The sequence below is a fragment of the Lepisosteus platostomus genome, chromosome 6 (genome assembly GCF_059453375.1).
Source record: "Lepisosteus platostomus isolate fLepPlt1 chromosome 6, fLepPlt1.hap1, whole genome shotgun sequence".
Lineage (NCBI taxonomy): Eukaryota > Metazoa > Chordata > Actinopteri > Semionotiformes > Lepisosteidae > Lepisosteus > Lepisosteus platostomus.
In genome coordinates this window covers 21,348,600-21,369,096 of record NC_142616.1, presented here as the reverse complement: position 1 = coordinate 21,369,096, position 20,497 = coordinate 21,348,600, and positions in this window count along the sequence as shown.

The window sequence follows — 20,497 nt, the reverse complement described above, 5'->3', positions numbered from 1 at the left end:
CATCCTCTGAAATTCTGAATATGAAAGGAATAGATTACATCCAACCATAAACTATGTCTATTGCTGTTTTGATCTTTTAATGATTTTGTATGGACCTGAATTGTTAAAACCTTTCCTTATAAATCCAGTATGTTCTAAGCCTACAACAATATTTCAAATGAGCATTACAAAATACTTAATCCCTTCATAATGTCACCTGTTACAGAATTGAAATAGGAATAAGTGCTGAAACACTGTGATAAATAGGTCCCCTTCCAGGCAAGGACTAAAGTCTTTAACCAGACTTTGTCACATAAAACAATATTGTCCTGTAAAGCACTGAACTGAGTATGATAACAGCTTCCATTAACAAAAGGTACCATGTGAAATTAAACAAGGCAAGCTGGCAACTGCATAATGTCACAGAGGCCACAAGTTCACGTTTTTTGGAAGAAAGGTTTCATAGGAAAATCTAGCAAGGTGCAGTGCCAAATTTACAGTTATATCACACAGTATGAAAAAAATGTTGCATAAGACAGTTGTAAACATTTTTTAACCCAAGCCAAAGGAGTAAAGGTTTAGAATGACTATTCATTAAATGCACAAACAATACTTTGTACAGACATTTTTTTAGAATCCTCATATGGCACCAGGCAGTTCTTCTGATTTTGTGGGTACAGATTTGAAGCTGTTGTCTCAAGCTCTGCTTTTCAATCATTTTTATTTTCTTCTGTTGCCATAAATAATGCTGTGGTTTAATATAATGTTGTTGTTTTCTGTAGTCAGAAACATAAGTGTAAATGTCTTACTTTTCTGTGACAGTGACAGAGCCTCACATTGGACAAAGATAATTGTGAATCTCAAACTGGCATTTCAAAAAACAATTCAGCCTTTAACATCACCCTCTTCAGCAACCAGACCTCCTGCCAGTTCTGTTCCTTTGATTACACGTTACAGCTCTGCCATGTTTACTGGAGAAAATGTATTGAAAAGAATCTAGTTCCTATTGGTCAATTCTACTTCTGTGTCTGGGATTCATGCACGGAACACATTGTTTTATTCAATTTTATTTCTACTTTATGCAGTTTCTAAGACAAATTCTGTTTTGTCTTCGATTCATTCAATGTTGGTATTCCCTTTGGTTGTGTCCCTGCAAAGGAAGGAATTGCTTAAACCATTCCAGTCCCCTTCAAATTACAATATAGTGTAATGGTGTGGCATTGTTAAAGTTACAGTATATCTTCTGTTTTAATGGAAAATTGAGGTGGAGACTACTGTCTCCAATCTCCACCTCTTATATAAATGTTATCATAGGAGAAAACACAACCTTTACAACAATGATAAGACCTGGAAATATATCTGTATATATTAGAAAAGTTTGCTCCTTTTTCGAGAAAATATATGGCAGTGTTGTCTTCATTTAAACACTATTACATGTCAACACTATCGTATTTGTAAGAACTCTCAGGATGCCACTATAAATGTAATTGTAATGTAATCCATAGTAAAAAATGTATAACATTTTAAAACATTTACAACATTTGCTGAACTTAGACTGAAAGTTCTACAGTACATCTTTTTTTTTTCTGAGATGGAACACAAAGTGTGGATTCCAGTCGAGGGTCACTTTGCTCGGTTGCTCCTGAGTGCTGCCAGGTTCTTGTTTTCTTCATTTAAAGACCTGGGTGCATCCCTGCACACTCAGCCAGTGTGGTGTGTAATTTCAGAGGACACAAGGAAGAAAGTGTCTGTAGTGACACGGATATGAATGTAAAATGAAACGAAATAGTTCTGACATATCACATCATAATTTCGGAGGTGTGTGGTGAATCTGTCAAACACACTTTATGTCACTTTTACCTCCGTACAATAGAAAAAGGCGGTTGTGTACCTGTTGGTCGGGAATTTATAGCAGTTGAAATATTTAAGATGATTGCACCCTCAAAACATCTGCTCACTCTGCCACGCCTTGTTTTGATATGAAAGGGTACAGATCTTTTGATTTCACTGTTTACTTTCCTGTAAAGTTCTTAACTAGCCATTAATTGACCTCAAGATAAAGTTCTTTTGCATGAGTGTGTTGTTTTCGTTTTAAAAAAAAAGTAGAGCCTCTCAGCTTAGTAACGTCATTTTGTTTGATACTGTGCCCATTGAAAATATCGTCTCACTGTTATGCTAAAGTATTTTAATTGCCTCTGACTGTACAGTATTCTTCACACATTTCATCTGGCTCAGTTTTGGATAAAATTAATGGATAGGGCAATATACAAAAAGGTGACCAAAACTGTCCGAAAACTAAAAGTGCAGATAGGAGCAAATTATCACTCATCCTAAAGATAACTGGGGGCCCAGAATGCAGCACTGACAGTAAAAAACTTCTACCTGGTGTGGGAATGCTAAACCTAACCCTAGCTAGGGTTTCAAATGTACACTCTGGCACGGTGTCTCAGAAGCCCTCCAAACAACAAAGTTGAATTTTTTCCTCAAAACAAAAAAAATCAGTCTCAAACTATCAAAACGTTTTTTAAAACCTCTAGGAAATGTATCTTCTATAATAATCTGTCTTGTTTAGGCAAATTTTCATGAAACTGAAAAATGCTGTTAAATGGTAGTTAAATCGGCATGCTTTTAATGTCTGGCTAGGGTTAGGGTTACAAGAACCATAGAATTTTGCCCGCAGTTACACTTTTAGCTGCACTTTAAATGACAAAATGAAGAGAGTTTACCCATTAGAACAGGTATTCTTCACACTTTTCATCTGGCTCAGTTTTGGAAAAAATCAATGAATAGGGCAATATACAAAAAGGTGACCAAAACTGTCCGAAAACTAATAGTGCAGATAGGAGCAAATTATCACTCATCCTAAAGATAACTGGGGGCCCGGAATGCAGCACTGACAGTTAAAAACTTCTACCTGGTGTGGGAATGCTAACCCTAACCCTAGCTAGGGTTTCAAATGTACACTCCGGCAGGGTGTCTCAGAAGCCCTCCAAACATCAAAGTTGAAGTTTTTCCTCAAACAAAAAAGAATCAGTCTCAAACTATCAATACGGTTTTTAAAATCTCTAGGAAATGTACCTTCTTTAATAATCTGTCTTGTTTAGGCAAATTTTCATGAAGCTGAAAAATGCTGTTAAATGGTAGTTAAATCGGCATGCTTTTAATGCCTGGCTAGGGTTAGGGTTACAAGAACCATAGAATTTTGGTCGCAGTTACACTTTTAGCTGCACTTTAAATGATAAAATGAAGAGAGTTTACCCATTGGTACAGGTATTCTTCACACTTTTCATCTGGCTCAGTTTTGTATAAAATCAATGGATAGGGCAATATACAAAAAGGTGACCAAAACTGTCCGAAAACTAAAAGTGCAGATAGGAGCACATTATCACTCATCCTAAAGATAACTGGGGGACCGGAATGCAGCACTGACAGTAAAAAACTTCTACCTGGTGTGGGAATGCTAACCCTAACCCTAGCTAGGGTTTCAAATGTACATTCCGGCAGGGTGTCTCAGAAGCCCTCCAAACAACAAAGTTGAATTCTTTCCTCAAACCGAAAAAAATTAGTCTCAAACTATCAAAACGTTTTTTAAAACCTCTAGGAAATGTATCTTCTTTAATAATCTGTCTTGTTTAGGCAAATTTTCATGAAACTGAAAAATGCTGTTAAATGGTAGTTAAATCGGCATGCTTTTAATGCCTGGCTAGGGTTAGGGTTACAAGAACCATAGAATTTTGCCCGCAGTTACACTTTTAGCTGCACTTTAAATGACAAAATAAAGAGAGCTTACCCATTAGAACAGGTATTCTTCACACTTTTCATCTGGCTCAGTTTTGGAAAAATCAATGGATAGGGCAATATACAAAAAGGTGACCAAAACTGTAAGAAAACTAAAAGTGCAGATAGGAGCAAATTATCACTCATCCTAAAGATAACTGGGGGCCCGGAATGCAGCACTGACAGTAAAAAACTTCTACCTGGTGTGGGAATGCTAACCCTAACCCTAGCTAGGGTTTCAAATGTACATTCCGGCAGGGTGTCTGAGAAGACCTCCAAATAACAAAGTTGAATTTTTTCCTCAAACCCAAAAAAGTTCGTCTCAAACTATCAAAACGTTTTTTAAAACCTCCAGGAAATGTATCTTCTTTAATAATCTGTCTTGTTTAGGCAAATTTTCATGAAGCTGAAAAATGCTGTTAAATGGTAGTTAAATCGGCATGCTTTTAATGCCTGGCTAGGGTTAGGGTTACAAGAACCATAGAATTTTGCCCGCAGTTACACTTTTAGCTGCACTTTAAATGACAAAATGAAGAGAGTTTACCCATTAGAACAGGTATTCTCCACACTTTTCATCTGGCTCAGTTTTGGATAAAATCAATGGATAGGGAAATATACAAAAAGGTGACCAAAACTGTCCGAAAACTAAAAGTGCCGATAGGAGCAAATTATCACTCATCCTAAAGATAACTGGGGGCCCGGAATGCAGCACTGACAGTTAAAAACTTCTACCTGGTGTGGGAATGCTAACCCTAACCCTAGCTAGGGTTTCAAATGTACACTCCGGCAGGGTGTCTCAGAAGCCCTCCAAACATCAAAGTTGAAGTTTTTCCTCAAACCAAAAAGAATCAGTCTCAAACTATCAAAACGGTTTTTAAAACCTCTAGGAAATGTACCTTCTTTAATAATCTGTCTTGTTTAGGCAAATTTTCATGAAACTGAAAAATGCTGTTAAATGGTAGTTAAATCGGCATGCTTTTAATGCCTGGCTAGGGTTAGGGTTACAAGAACCATAGAATTTTGCCCGCAGTTACACTTTTAGCTGCACTTTAAATGACAAAATGAAGAGAGCTTACCCATTAGAACAGGTATTCTTCACACTTTTCATCTGGCTCAGTTTTGGAAAAATCAATGGATAGGGCAATATACAAAAAGGTGACCAAAACTGTAAGAAAACTAAAAGTGCAGATAGGAGCACATTATCACTCATCCTAAAGATAACTGGGGGCCCGGAATGCAGCACTGACAGTAAAAAACTTCTACCTGGTGTGGGAATGCTAACCCTAACCCTAGCTAGGGTTTCAAATGTACACTCCGGCAGGGTGTCTCAGAAGCCCTCCAAACATCAAAGTTGAAGTTTTTCCTCAAACCAAAAAGAATCAGTCTCAAACTATCAAAACGGTTTTTAAAACCTCTAGGAAATGTACCTTCTTTAATAATCTGTCTTGTTTAGGCAAATTTTCATGAAGCTGAAAAATGCTGTTAAATGGTAGTTAAATCGGCATGCTTTTAATGCCTGGCTAGGGATAGGGTTACAAGAACCATAGAATCTTGGCCGCAGTTGCACTTTTAGCTGCACTTTAAATGACAAAATGAAGAGAGTTTACCCATTAGAACAGGTATCCTTCACACTTTTCATATGGCTCAGTTTTGGAAAAAATCAATGAATAGGGCAATATACAAAAAGGTGACCAAAACTGTCCGAAAACTAAAAGTGCAGATCGGAGCAAATTATCACTCATCCTAAAGATAACTGGGGGCCCGGAATGCAGCACTGACAGTAAAAAACTTCTACCTGGTGTGGGAATGCTAACCCTAACCCTAGCTAGGGTTTCAAATGTACACTCCGGCAGGGTGTCTCAGAAGCCCTCCAAACATCAAAGTTGAAGTTTTTCCTCAAACCAAAAAGAATCAGTCTCAAACTATCAAAACGGTTTTTAAAACCTCTAGGAAATGTACCTTCTTTAATAATCTGTCTTGTTTAGGCAAATTTTCATGAAGGTGAAAAATGCTGTTATATGGTAGTTAAATCGGCATGCTTTTAATGCCTGGCTAGGGTTAGGGTTACAAGAACCATAGAATTTTGGTTGCAGTTACACTTTTAGCTGCACTTTAAATGATAAAATGAAGAGAGTTTACCCATTGGTACAGGTATTCTTCACACTTTTCATCTGGCTCAGTTTTGTATAAAATCAATGGATAGGGCAATATACAAAAAGGTGACCAAAACTGTCTGAAAACTAAAAGTGCAGATAGGAGCACATTATCACTCATCCTAAAGATAACTGGGGGCCCGGAATGCAGCACTGACAGTAAAAAACTTCTACCTGGTGTGGGAATGCTAACCCTAACCCTAGCTAGGGTTTCAAATGTACATTCCGGCAGGGTGTCTCAGAAGCCCTCCAAACAACAAAGTTGAATTTTTTCCTCAAACCGAAAAAAATTTTTCTCAAACTATCAAAACGTTTTTTAAAACCTCTAGGAAATGTATCTTCTTTAATAATCTGTCTTGTTTAGGCAAATTTTCATGAAACTGAAAAATGCTGTTAAATGGTAGTTAAATCGGCATGCTTTTAATGCCTGGCTAGGGTTAGGGTTACAAGAACCATAGAATTTTGCCCGCAGTTACACTTTTAGCTGCACTTTAAATGACAAAATGAAGAGAGTTTACCCATTAGAACAGGTATTCTTCACACTTTTCATCTGGCTCAGTTTTGGAAAAATCAATGGATAGGGCAATATACAAAAAGGTGACCAAAACTGTCCCAAAACTAAAAGTGCAGATAGGAGCAAATTATCACTCATCCTAAAGATAACTGGGGGCCCGGAATGCAGCACTGACAGTAAAAAACTTCTACCTGGTGTGGGAATGCTAACCCTAACCCTAGCTAGGGTTTCAAATGTACATTCCGGCAGGGTGTCTCAGAAGCCCTCCAAACAACAAAGTTGAATTTTTTCCTCAAACCGAAAAAAATTAGTCTCAAACTATCAAAACGTTTTTTAAAACCTCTAGGAAATGTATCTTCTTTAATAATCTGTCTTGTTTAGGCAAATTTTCATGAAGCTGAAAAATGCTGTTAAATGGTAGTTAAATCGGCATGCTTTTAATGCCTGGCTAGGGTTAGGGTTACAAGAACCATAGAATTTTGCCCGCAGTTACACTTTTAGCTGCACTTTAAATGACAAAATGAAGAGAGTTTACCCATTAGAAAAGGTATTCTTCAGACTTTTCATCTGGCTCAGTTTTGGATAAAATCAATGGATAGGGCAATATACAAAAAGGTGACCAAAACTGTCCGAAAACTAAAAGTGCCGATAGGAGCAAATTATCACTCATCCTAAAGATAACTTGGGGCCTGGAATGCAGCACTGACAGTTAAAAACTTCTACCTGGTGTGGGAATGCTAACCCTAACCCTAGCTAGGGTTTCAAATGTACACTCCGGCAGGGTGTCTCAGAAGCCCTCCAAACATCAAAGTTGATGTTTTTCCTCAAACCAAAAAGAATCAGTCTCAAACTATCAAAACGGTTTTTAAAACCTCTAGGAAATGTACCTTCTTTAATAATCTGTCTTGTTTAGGCAAATTTTCATGAAGATGAAAAATGCTGTTAAATGGTAGTTAAATCGGCATGCTTTTAATGCCTGGCTAGGGTTAGGGTTACAAGAACCATAGAATTTTGGTCGCAGTTACACTTTTAGCTGCACTTTAAATGATAAAATGAAGAGAGTTTACCCATTGGTACAGGTATTCTTCACACTTTTCATCTGGCTCAGTTTTGTATTAAATCAATGGATAGGGCAATATACAAAAAGGTGACCAAAACTGTCCGAAAACTAAAAGTGCAGATAGGAGCACATTATCACTCATCCTAAAGATAACTGGGGGCCCGGAATGCAGCACTGACAGTAAAAAACTTCTACCTGGTGTGGGAATGCTAACCCTAACCCTAGCTAGGGTTTCAAATGTACATTCCGGCAGGGTGTCTCAGAAGCCCTCCAAACAACAAAGTTGAATTTTTTCCTCAAACCGAAAAAAATTAGTCTCAAACTATCAAAACGGTTTTTAAAACCTCTAGGAAATGTATCTTCTTTAATAATCTGTCTTGTTTAGGCAAATTTTCATGAAACTGAAAAATGCTGTTAAATGGTAGTTAAATCGGCATGCTTTTAATGCCTGGCTAGGGTTAGGGTTACAAGAACCATAGAATTTTGCCCGCAGTTACACTTTTAGCTGCACTTTAAATGACAAAATGAAGAGAGTTTACCCATTAGAACAGGTATTCTTCACACTTTTCATCTGGCTCAGTTTTGGAAAAATCAATGGATAGGGCAATATACAAAAAGGTGACCAAAACTGTAAGAAAACTAAAAGTGCAGATAGGAGCAAATTATCACTCATCCTAAAGATAACTGGGGGCCCGGAATGCAGCACTGACAGTAAAAAACTTCTACCTGGTGTGGGAATGCTAACCCTAACCCTAGCTAGGGTTTCAAATGTACATTCCGGCAGGGTGTCTGAGAAGACCTCCAAATAACAAAGTTGAATTTTTTCCTCAAACCCAAAAAAGTTCGTCTCAAACTATCAAAACGTTTTTTAAAACCTCCAGGAAATGTATCTTCTTTAATAATCTGTCTTGTTTAGGCAAATTTTCATGAAGCTGAAAAATGCTGTTAAATGGTAGTTAAATCGGCATGCTTTTAATGCCTGGCTAGGGTTAGGGTTACAAGAACCATAGAATTTTGGTCGCAGTTACACTTTTAGCTGCACTTTAAATGATAAAATGAAGAGAGTTTACCCATTGGGACAGGTATTCTTCACACTTTTCATCTGGCTCAGTTTTGTATAAAATCAATGGATAGGGCAATATACAAAAAGGTGACCAAAACTGTCCGAAAACTAAAAGTGCAGATAGGAGCACATTATCACTCATCCTAAAGATAACTGGGGGCCCGGAATGCAGCACTGACAGTATAAAACTTCTACCTGGTGTGGGAATGCTAACCCTAACCCTAGCTAGGGTTTCAAATGTACATTCCGGCAGGGTGTCTCAGAAGCCCTCCAAACAACAAAGTTGAATTTTTTCCTCAAACCGAAAACAATTAGTCTCAAACTATCAAAACGTTTTTTAAAACCTCTAGGAAATGTATCTTCTTTAATAATCTGTCTTGTTTAGGCAAATTTTCATGAAGCTGAAAAATGCTGTTAAATGGTAGTTAAATCGGCATGCTTTTAATGCCTGGCTAGGGTTAGGGTTACAAGAACCATAGAATTTTGCCCGCAGTTACACTTTTAGCTGCACTTTAAATGACAAAATGAAGAGAGTTTACCCATTAGAACAGGTATTCTTCACACTTTTCATCTGGCTCAGTTTTGGATAAAATCAATGGATAGGGAAATATACAAAAAGGTGACCAAAACTGTCCGAAAACTAAAAGTGCCGATAGGAGCAAATTATCACTCATCCTAAAGATTACTGGGGGCCCGGAATGCAGCACTGACAGTTAAAAACTTCTACCTGGTGTGGGAATGCTAACCCTAACCCTAGCTAGGGTTTCAAATGTACACTCCGGCAGGGTGTCTCAGAAGCCCTCCAAACATCAAAGTTGAAGTTTTTCCTCAAACCAAAAAGAATCAGTCTCAAACTATCAAAACGGTTTTTAAAACCTCTAGGAAATGTACCTTCTTTAATAATCTGTCTTGTTTAGGCAAATTTTCATGAAACTGAAAAATGCTGTTAAATGGTAGTTAAATCGGCATGCTTTTAATGCCTGGCTAGGGTTAGGGTTACAAGAACCATAGAATTTTGCCCGCAGTTACACTTTTAGCTGCACTTTAAATGACAAAATGAAGAGAGCTTACCCATTAGAACAGGTATTCTTCACACTTTTCATCTGGCTCAGTTTTGGAAAAATCAATGGATAGGGCAATATACAAAAAGGTGACCAAAACTGTAAGAAAACTAAAAGTGCAGATAGGAGCACATTATCACTCATCCTAAAGATAACTGGGGGCCCGGAATGCAGCACTGACAGTTAAAAAACTTCTACCTGGTGTGGGAATGCTAACCCTAACCCTAGCTAGGGTTTCAAATGTACATTCCGGCAGGGTGTCTCAGAAGCCCTCCAAACATCAAAGTTGAAGTTTTTCCTCAAACCAAAAAGAATCAGTCTCAAACTATCAAAACGGTTTTTAAAACCTCTAGGAAATGTACCTTCTTTAATAATCTGTCTTGTTTAGGCAAATTTTCATGAAGCTGAAAAATGCTGTTAAATGGTAGTTAAATCGGCATGCTTTTAATGCCTGGCTAGGGATAGGGTTACAAGAACCATAGAATCTTGGCCGCAGTTGCACTTTTAGCTGCACTTTAAATGACAAAATGAAGAGAGTTTACCCATTAGAACAGGTATCCTTCACACTTTTCATATGGCTCAGTTTTGGAAAAAATCAATGAATAGGGCAATATACAAAAAGGTGACCAACACTGTCCGAAAACTAAAAGTGCAGATCGGAGCAAATTATCACTCATCCTAAAGATAACTGGGGGCCCGGAATGCAGCACTGACAGTAAAAAACTTCTACCTGGTGTGGGAATGCTAACCCTAACCCTAGCTAGGGTTTCAAATGTACACTCCGGCAGGGTGTCTCAGAAGCCCTCCAAACATCAAAGTTGAAGTTTTTCCTCAAACCAAAAAGAATCAGTCTCAAACTATCAAAACGGTTTTTAAAACCTCTAGGAAATGTACCTTCTTTAATAATCTGTCTTGTTTAGGCAAATTTTCATGAAGGTGAAAAATGCTGTTAAATGGTAGTTAAATCGGCATGCTTTTAATGCCTGGCTAGGGTTAGGGTTACAAGAACCATAGAATTTTGGTCGCAGTTACACTTTTAGCTGCACTTTAAATGATAAAATGAAGAGAGTTTACCCATTGGTACAGGTATTCTTCACACTTTTCATCTGGCTCAGTTTTGTATAAAATCAATGGATAGGGCAATATACAAAAAGGTGACCAAAACTGTCCGAAAACTAAAAGTGCAGATAGGAGCACATTATCACTCATCCTAAAGATAACTGGGGGCCCGGAATGCAGCACTGACAGTAAAAAACTTCTACCTGGTGTGGGAATGCTAACCCTAACCCTAGCTAGGGTTTCAAATGTAATCCCGGCAGGGTGTCTCAGAAGCCCTCCAAACAACAAAGTTGAATTTTTTCCTCAAACCGAAAAAAATTAGTCTCAAACTATCAAAACGTTTTTTAAAACCTCTAGGAAATGTATCTTCTTTAATAATCTGTCTTGTTTAGGCAAATTTTCATGAAACTGAAAAATGCTGTTAAATGGTAGTTAAATCGGCATGCTTTTAATGCCTGGCTAGGGTTAGGGTTACAAGAACCATAGAATTTTGCCCGCAGTTACACTTTTAGCTGCACTTTAAATGACAAAATGAAGAGAGTTTACCCATTAGAACAGGTATTCTTCACACTTTTCATCTGGCTCAGTTTTGGAAAAATCAATGGATAGGGCAATATACAAAAAGGTGACCAAAACTGTAAGAAAACTAACAGTGCAGATAGGAGCAAATTATCACTCATCCTAAAGATAACTGGGGGCCCGGAATGCAGCACTGACAGTAAAAAACTTCTACCTGGTGTGGGAATGCTTACCCTAACCCTAGCTAGGGTTTCAAATGTACATTCCGGCAGGGTGTCTGAGAAGACCTCCAAATAACAAAGTTGAATTTTTTCCTCAAACCCAAAAAAGTTCGTCTCAAACTATCAAAACGTTTTTTAAAACCTCCAGGAAATGTATCTTCTTTAATAATCTGTCTTGTTTAGGCAAATTTTCATGAAGCTGAAAAATGCTGTTAAATGGTAGTTAAATCGGCATGCTTTTAATGCCTGGCTAGGGTTAGGGTTACAAGAACCATAGAATTTTGCCCGCAGTTACACTTTTAGCTGCACTTTAAATGACAAAATGAAGAGAGTTTACCCATTAGAAAAGGTATTCTTCAGACATTTCATCTGGCTCAGTTTTGGATAAAATCAATGGATAGGGCAATATACAAAAAGGTGACCAAAACTGTCCGAAAACTAAAAGTGCAGATAGGAGCACATTATCACTCATCCTAAAGATAACTGGGGGCCCGGAATGCAGCACTGACAGTTAAAAAACTTCTACCTGGTGTGGGAATGCTAACCCTAACCCTAGCTAGGGTTTCAAATGTACACTCCGGCAGGGTGTCTCAGAAGCCCTCCAAACATCAAAGTTGAAGTTTTTCCTCAAACCAAAAAGAATCAGTCTCAAACTATCAAAACGGTTTTTAAAACCTCTAGGAAATGTACCTTCTTTAATAATCTGTCTTGTTTAGGCAAATTTTCATGAAGCTGAAAAATGCTGTTAAATGGTAGTTAAATCGGCATGCTTTTAATGCCTGGCTAGGGATAGGGTTACAAGAACCATAGAATCTTGGCCGCAGTTGCACTTTTAGCTGCACTTTAAATGACAAAATGAAGAGAGTTTACCCATTAGAACAGGTATCCTTCACACTTTTCATATGGCTCAGTTTTGGAAAAAATCAATGAATAGGGCAATATACAAAAAGGTGACCAAAACTGTCCGAAAACTAAAAGTGCAGATCGGAGCAAATTATCACTCATCCTAAAGATAACTGGGGGCCCGGAATGCAGCACTGACAGTAAAAAACTTCTACCTGGTGTGGGAATGCTAACCCTAACCCTAGCTAGGGTTTCAAATGTACACTCCGGCAGGGTGTCTCAGAAGCCCTCCAAACATCAAAGTTGAAGTTTTTCCTCAAACCAAAAAGAATCAGTCTCAAACTATCAAAACGGTTTTTAAAACCTCTAGGAAATGTACCTTCTTTAATAATCTGTCTTGTTTAGGCAAATTTTCATGAAGATGAAAAATGCTGTTAAATGGTAGTTAAATCGGCATGCTTTTAATGCCTGGCTAGGGTTAGGGTTACAAGAACCATAGAATTTTGGTCGCAGTTACACTTTTAGCTGCACTTTAAATGATAAAATGAAGAGAGTTTACCCATTGGTACAGGTATTCTTCACACTTTTCATCTGGCTCAGTTTTGTATAAAATCAATGGATAGGGCAATATACAAAAAGGTGACCAAAACTGTCCGAAAACTAAAAGTGCAGATAGGAGCACATTATCACTCATCCTAAAGATAACTGGGGGCCCGGAATGCAGCACTGACAGTAAAAAACTTCTACCTGGTGTGGGAATGCTAACCCTAACCCTAGCTAGGGTTTCAAATGTACATTCCGGCAGGGTGTCTCAGAAGCCCTCCAAACAACAAAGTTGAATTTTTTCCTCAAACCGAAAAAAATTAGTCTCAAACTATCAAAACGTTTTTTAAAACCTCTAGGAAATGTATCTTCTTTAATAATCTGTCTTGTTTAGGCAAATTTTCATGAAACTGAAAAATGCTGTTAAATGGTAGTTAAATCGGCATGCTTTTAATGCCTGGCTAGGGTTAGGGTTACAAGAACCATAGAATTTTGCCCGCAGTTACACTTTTAGCTGCACTTTAAATGACAAAATGAAGAGAGTTTACCCATTAGAACAGGTATTCTTCACACTTTTCATCTGGCTCAGTTTTGGATAAAATCAATGGATAGGGAAATATACAAAAAGGTGACCAAAACTGTCCGAAAACTAAAAGTGCCGATAGGAGCAAATTATCACTCATCCTAAAGATAACTGGGGGCCCGGAATGCAGCACTGACAGTTAAAAACTTCTACCTGGTGTGGGAATGCTAACCCTAACCCTAGCTAGGGTTTCAAATGTACACTCCGGCAGGGTGTCTCAGAAGCCCTCCAAACATCAAAGTTGAAGTTTTTCCTCAAACCAAAAAGAATCAGTCTCAAACTATCAAAACGGTTTTTAAAACCTCTAGGAAATGTACCTTCTTTAATAATCTGTCTTGTTTAGGCAAATTTTCATGAAGCTGAAAAATGCTGTTAAATGGTAGTTAAATCGGCATGCTTTTAATGCCTGGCTAGGGATTGGGTTACAAGAACCATAGAATCTTGGCCGCAGTTGCACTTTTAGCTGCACTTTAAATGACAAAATGAAGAGAGTTTACCCATTAGAACAGGTATCCTTCACACTTTTCATATGGCTCAGTTTTGGAAAAAATCAATGAATAGGGCAATATACAAAAAGGTGACCAAAACTGTCCGAAAACTAAAAGTGCAGATCGGAGCAAATTATCACTCATCCTAAAGATAACTGGGGGCCCGGAATGCAGCACTGACAGTAAAAAACTTCTACCTGGTGTGGGAATGCTAACCCTAACCCTAGCTAGGGTTTCAAATGTACACTCCGGCAGGGTGTCTCAGAAGCTCTCCAAACATCAAAGTTGAAGTTTTTCCTCAAACCAAAAAGAATCAGTCTCAAACTATCAAAACGGTTTTTAAAACCTCTAGGAAATGTACCTTCTTTAATAATCTGTCTTGTTTAGGCAAATTTTCATGAAGCTGAAAAATGCTGTTAAATGGTAGTTAAATCGGCATGCTTTTAATGCCTGGCTAGGGATAGGGTTACAAGAACCATAGAATCTTGGCCGCAGTTGCACTTTTAGCTGCACTTTAAATGACAAAATGAAGAGAGTTTACCCATTAGAACAGGTATCCTTCACACTTTTCATCTGGCTCAGTTTTGGATAAAATCAATGGACAGGGAAATATACAAAAAGGTGACCAAAACTGTCCGAAAACTAAAAGTTCCGATAGGAGCAAATTATCACTCATCCTAAAGATAACTGGGGGCCCGGAATGCAGCACTGACAGTTAAAAACTTCTACCTGGTGTGGGAATGCTAACCCTAACCCTAGCTAGGGTTTCAAATGTACACTCCGGCAGGGTGTCTCAGAAGCCCTCCAAACATCAAAGTTGAAGTTTTTCCTCAAACCAAAAAGAATCAGTCTCAAACTATCAAAACGGTTTTTAAAACCTCTAGGAAATGTACCTTCTTTAATAATCTGTCTTGTTTAGGCAAATTTTCATGAAACTGAAAAATGCTGTTAAATGGTAGTTAAATCGGCATGCTTTTAATGCCTGGCTAGGGTTAGGGTTACAAGAACCATAGAATTTTGCCCGCAGTTACACTTTTAGCTGCACTTTAAATGACAAAATGAAGAGAGTTTACCCATTAGAACAGGTATTCTTCACACTTTTCATCTGGCTCAGTTTTGGATAAAATCAATGGATAGGGAAATATACAAAAAGGTGACCAAAACTGTCCGAAAACTAAAAGTGCCGATAGGAGCAAATTATCACTCATCCTAAAGATAACTGGGGGCCCGGAATGCAGCACTGACAGTTAAAAACTTCTACCTGGTGTGGGAATGCTAACCCTAACCCTAGCTAGGGTTTCAAATGTACATTCCGGCAGGGTGTCTCAGAAGCCCTCCAAACATCAAAGTTGAAGTTTTTCCTCAAACCAAAAAGAATCAGTCTCAAACTATCAAAACGGTTTTTAAAACCTCTAGGAAATGTACCTTCTTTAATAATCTGTCTTGTTTAGGCAAATTTTCATGAAGCTGAAAAATGCTGTTAAATGGTAGTTAAATCGGCATGCTTTTAATGCCTGGCTAGGGTTAGGGTTACAAGAACCATAGAATTTTGGTCGCAGTTACACTTTTAGCTGCACTTTAAATGATAAAATGAAGAGAGTTTACCCATTGGTACAGGTATTCTTCACTCTTTTCATCTGGCTCAGTTTTGTATAAAATCAATGGATAGGGCAATATACAAAAAGGTGACCAAAACTGTCCGAAAACTAAAAGTGCAGATAGGAGCACATTATCACTCATCCTAAAGATAACTGGGGGCCCGGAATGCAGCACTGACAGTAAAAAACTTCTACCTGGTGTGGGAATGCTAACCCTAACCCTAGCTAGGGTTTCAAATGTACATTCCGGCAGGGTGTCTCAGAAGCCCTCCAAACATCAAAGTTGAAGTTTTTCCTCAAACCAAAAAGAGTCAGTCTCAAACTATCAAAACGTTTTTTAAAACCTCTAGGAAATGTATCTTCTTTAATAATCTGTCTTGTTTAGGTAAATTTTCATGAAACTGAAAAATGCTGTTAAATGGTAGTTAAATCGGCATGCTTTTAATGCCTGGCTAGGGTTAGGGTTACAAGAACCATAGAATTTTGCCCGCAGTTACACTTTTAGCTGCACTTTAAATTACAAAATGAAGAGAGTTTACCCATTAGAACAGGTATTCTTCACACTTTTCATCTGGCTCAGTTTTGGAAAAATCAATGGATAGGGCAATATACAAAAAGGTGACCAAAATTGTAAGAAAACTAAAAGTGCAGATAGGAGCAAATTATCACTCATCCTAAAGATAACTGGGGGCCCGGAATGCAGCACTGACAGTAAAAAACTTCTACCTGGTGTGGGAATGCTAACCCTAACCCTAGCTAGGGTTTCAAATGTACATTCCGGCAGGGTGTCTGAGAAGACCTCCAAATAACAAAGTTGAATTTTTTCCTCAAACCCAAAAAAGTTCGTCTCAAACTATCAAAACGTTTTTTAAAACCTCCAGGAAATGTATCTTCTTTAATAATCTGTCTTGTTTAGGCAAATTTTCATGAAGCTGAAAAATGCTGTTAAATGGTAGTTAAATCGGCATGCTTTTAATGCCTGGCTAGGGTTAGGGTTACAAGAACCATAGAATTTTGCCCGCAGTTACACTTTTAGCTGCAATTTAAATGACAAAATGAAGAGAGTTTACCCATTAGAAAAGGTATTCTTCAGACATTTCATCTGGCTCAGTTTTGGATAAAATCAATGGATAGGGAAATATACAAAAAGGTGACCAAAACTGTCCGAAAACTAAAAGTGCCGATAGGAGCAAATTATCACTCATCCTAAAGATAACTTGGGGCCTGGAATGCAGCACTGACAGTTAAAAACTTCTACCTGGTGTGGGAATGCTAACCCTAACCCTAGCTAGGGTTTCAAATGTACACTCCGGCAGGGTGTCTCAGAAGCCCTCCAAACATCAAAGTTGATGTTTTTCCTCAAACCAAAAAGAATCAGTCTCAAACTATCAAAACGGTTTTTAAAACCTCTAGGAAATGTACCTTCTTTAATAATCTGTCTTGTTTAGGCAAATTTTCATGAAGGTGAAAAATGCTGTTAAATGGTAGTTAAATCGGCATGCTTTTAATGCCTGGCTAGGGTTAGGGTTACAAGAACCATAGAATTTTGGTCGCAGTTACACTTTTAGCTGCACTTTAAATGATAAAATGAAGAGAGTTTACCCATTGGTACAGGTATTCTTCACACTTTTCATCTGGCTCAGTTTTGTATAAAATCAATGGATAGGGCAATATACAAAAAGGTGACCAAAACTGTCCGAAAACTAAAAGTGCAGATAGGAGCACATTATCACTCATCCTAAAGATAACTGGGGGCCCAGAATGCAGCACTGACAGTAAAAAACTTCTACCTGGTGTGGGAATGCTAACCCTAACCCTAGCTAGGGTTTCAAATGTACATTCCGGCAGGGTGTCTCAGAAGCCCTCCAAACATCAAAGTTGAAGTTTTTCCTCAAACCAAAAAGAATCAGTCTCAAACTTTCAAAATGGTTTTTGAAACCTCTAGGAAATATACCTTCTTTAATAATCTGTCTTGTTTAGGCAAATTTTCATGAAGGTGAAAAATGCTGTTAAATGGTAGTTAAATCGGCATGCTTTTAATGCCTGGCTAGGGTTAGGGTTACAAGAACCATAGAATTCTGCCCGCAGTTACACTTTTAGCTGCACTTTAAATGACAAAATGAAGAGAGTTTACCCATTAGAACAGGTATTCTTCACACTTTTCATCTGGCTCAGTTTTGGAAAAATCAATGGATAGGGCAATATACAAAAAGGTGACCAAAACTGTAAGAAAACTAAAAGTGCAGATAGGAGCAAATTATCACTCATCCTAAAGATAACTGGGGGCCCGGAATGCAGCACTGACAGTAAAAAACTTCTACCTGGTGTGGGAATGCTAACCCTAACCCTAGCTAGGGTTTCAAATGTACATTCCGGCAGGGTGTCTCAGAAGACCTCCAAATAACAAAGTTGAATTTTTTCCTCAAACCCAAAAAAGTTCGTCTCAAACTATCAAAACGTTTTTTAAAACCTCCAGGAAATGTATCTTCTTTAATAATCTGTCTTGTTTAGGCAAATTTTCATGAAGCTGAAAAATGCTGTTAAATGGTAGTTAAATCGGCATGCTTTTAATGCCTGGCTAGGGTTAGGGTTACAAGAACCATAGAATTTTGCCCGCAGTTACACTTTTAGCTGCACTTTAAATGACAAAATGAAGAGAGTTTACCCATTAGAACAGGTATTCTTCACACTTTTCATCTGGCTCAGTTTTGGATAAAATCAATGGACAGGGAAATATACAAAAAGGTGACCAAAACTGTCCGAAAACTAAAAGTGCAGATCGGAGCAAATTATCACTCATCCTAAAGATAACTGGGGGCCCGGAATGCAGCACTGACAGTAAAAAACTTCTACCTGGTGTGGGAATGCTAACCCTAACCCTAGCTAGGGTTTCAAATGTACACTCCGGCAGGGTGTCTCAGAAGCCCTCCAAACATCAAAGTTGAAGTTTTTCCTCAAACCAAAAAGAATCAGTCTCAAACTATCAAAACGGTTTTTAAAACCTCTAGGAAATGTACCTTCTTTAATAATCTGTCTTGTTTAGGCAAATTTTCATGAAGATGAAAAATGCTGTTAAATGGTAGTTAAATCGGCATGCTTTTAATGCCTGGCTAGGGTTAGGGTTACAAGAACCATAGAATTTTGCCCGCAGTTACACTTTTAGCTGCACTTTAAATGACAAAATGAAGAGAGTTTACCCATTAGAACAGGTATTCTTCACACTTTTCATCTGGCTCAGTTTTGGATAAAATCAATGGATAGGGAAATATACAAAAAGGTGACCAAAACTGTCCGAAAACTAAAAGTGCCGATAGGAGCAAATTATCACTCATCCTAAAGATAACTGGGGGCCTGGAATGCAGCACTGACAGTTAAAAACTTCTACCTGGTGTGGGAATGCTAACCCTAACCCTAGCTAGGGTTTCAAATGTACACTCCGGCAGGGTGTCTCAGAAGCCCTCCAAACATCAAAGTTGAAGTTTTTCCTCAAACCAAAAAGAATCAGTCTCAAACTATCAAAACGGTTTTTAAAACCTCTAGGAAATGTACCTTCTTTAATAATCTGTCTTGTTTAGGCAAATTTTCATGAAGATGAAAAATGCTGTTAAATGGTAGTTAAATCGGCATGCTTTTAATGCCTGGCTAGGGTTAGGGTTACAAGAACCATAGAATTTTGGTCGCAGTTACACTTTTAGCTGCACTTTAAATGATAAAATGAAGAGAGTTTACCCATTGGTACAGGTATTCTTCACACTTTTCATCTGGCTCAGTTTTGTATAAAATCAATGGATAGGGCAATATACAAAAAGGTGACCAAAACTGTCCGAAAACTAAAAGTGCAGATAGGAGCACATTATCACTCATCCTAAAGATAACTGGGGGCCCGGAATGCAGCACTGACAGTAAAAAACTTCTACCTGGTGTGGGAATGCTAACCCTAACCCTAGCTAGGGTTTCAAATGTACATTCCGGCAGGGTGTCTCAGAAGCCCTCCAAACATCAAAGTTGAAGTTTTTCCTCAAACCAAAAAGAGTCAGTCTCAAACTATCAAAACGTTTTTTAAAACCTCTAGGAAATGTATCTTCTTTAATAATCTGTCTTGTTTAGGTAAATTTTCATGAAACTGAAAAATGCTGTTAAATGGTAGTTAAATCGGCATGCTTTTAATGCCTGGCTAGGGTTAGGGTTACAAGAACCATAGAATTTTGCCCGCAGTTACACTTTTAGCTGCACTTTAAATTACAAAATGAAGAGAGTTTACCCATTAGAACAGGTATTCTTCACACTTTTCATCTGGCTCAGTTTTGGAAAAATCAATGGATAGGGCAATATACAAAAAGGTGACCAAAATTGTAAGAAAACTAAAAGTGCAGATAGGAGCAAATTATCACTCATCCTAAAGATAACTGGGGGCCCGGAATGCAGCACTGACAGTAAAAAACTTCTACCTGGTGTGGGAATGCTAACCCTAACCCTAGCTAGGGTTTCAAATGTACATTCCGGCAGGGTGTCTGAGAAGACCTCCAAATAACAAAGTTGAATTTTTTCCTCAAACCCAAAAAAGTTCGTCTCAAACTATCAAAACGTTTTTTAAAACCTCCAGGAAATGTATCTTCTTTAATAATCTGTCTTGTTTAGGCAAATTTTCATGAAGCTGAAAAATGCTGTTAAATGGTAGTTAAATCGGCATGCTTTTAATGCCTGGCTAGGGTTAGGGTTACAAGAACCATAGAATTTTGCCCGCAGTTACACTTTTAGCTGCAATTTAAATGACAAAATGAAGAGAGTTTACCCATTAGAAAAGGTATTCTTCAGACATTTCATCTGGCTCAGTTTTGGATAAAATCAATGGATAGGGAAATATACAAAAAGGTGACCAAAACTGTCCGAAAACTAAAAGTGCCGATAGGAGCAAATTATCACTCATCCTAAAGATAACTTGGGGCCTGGAATGCAGCACTGACAGTTAAAAACTTCTACCTGGTGTGGGAATGCTAACCCTAACCCTAGCTAGGGTTTCAAATGTACACTCCGGC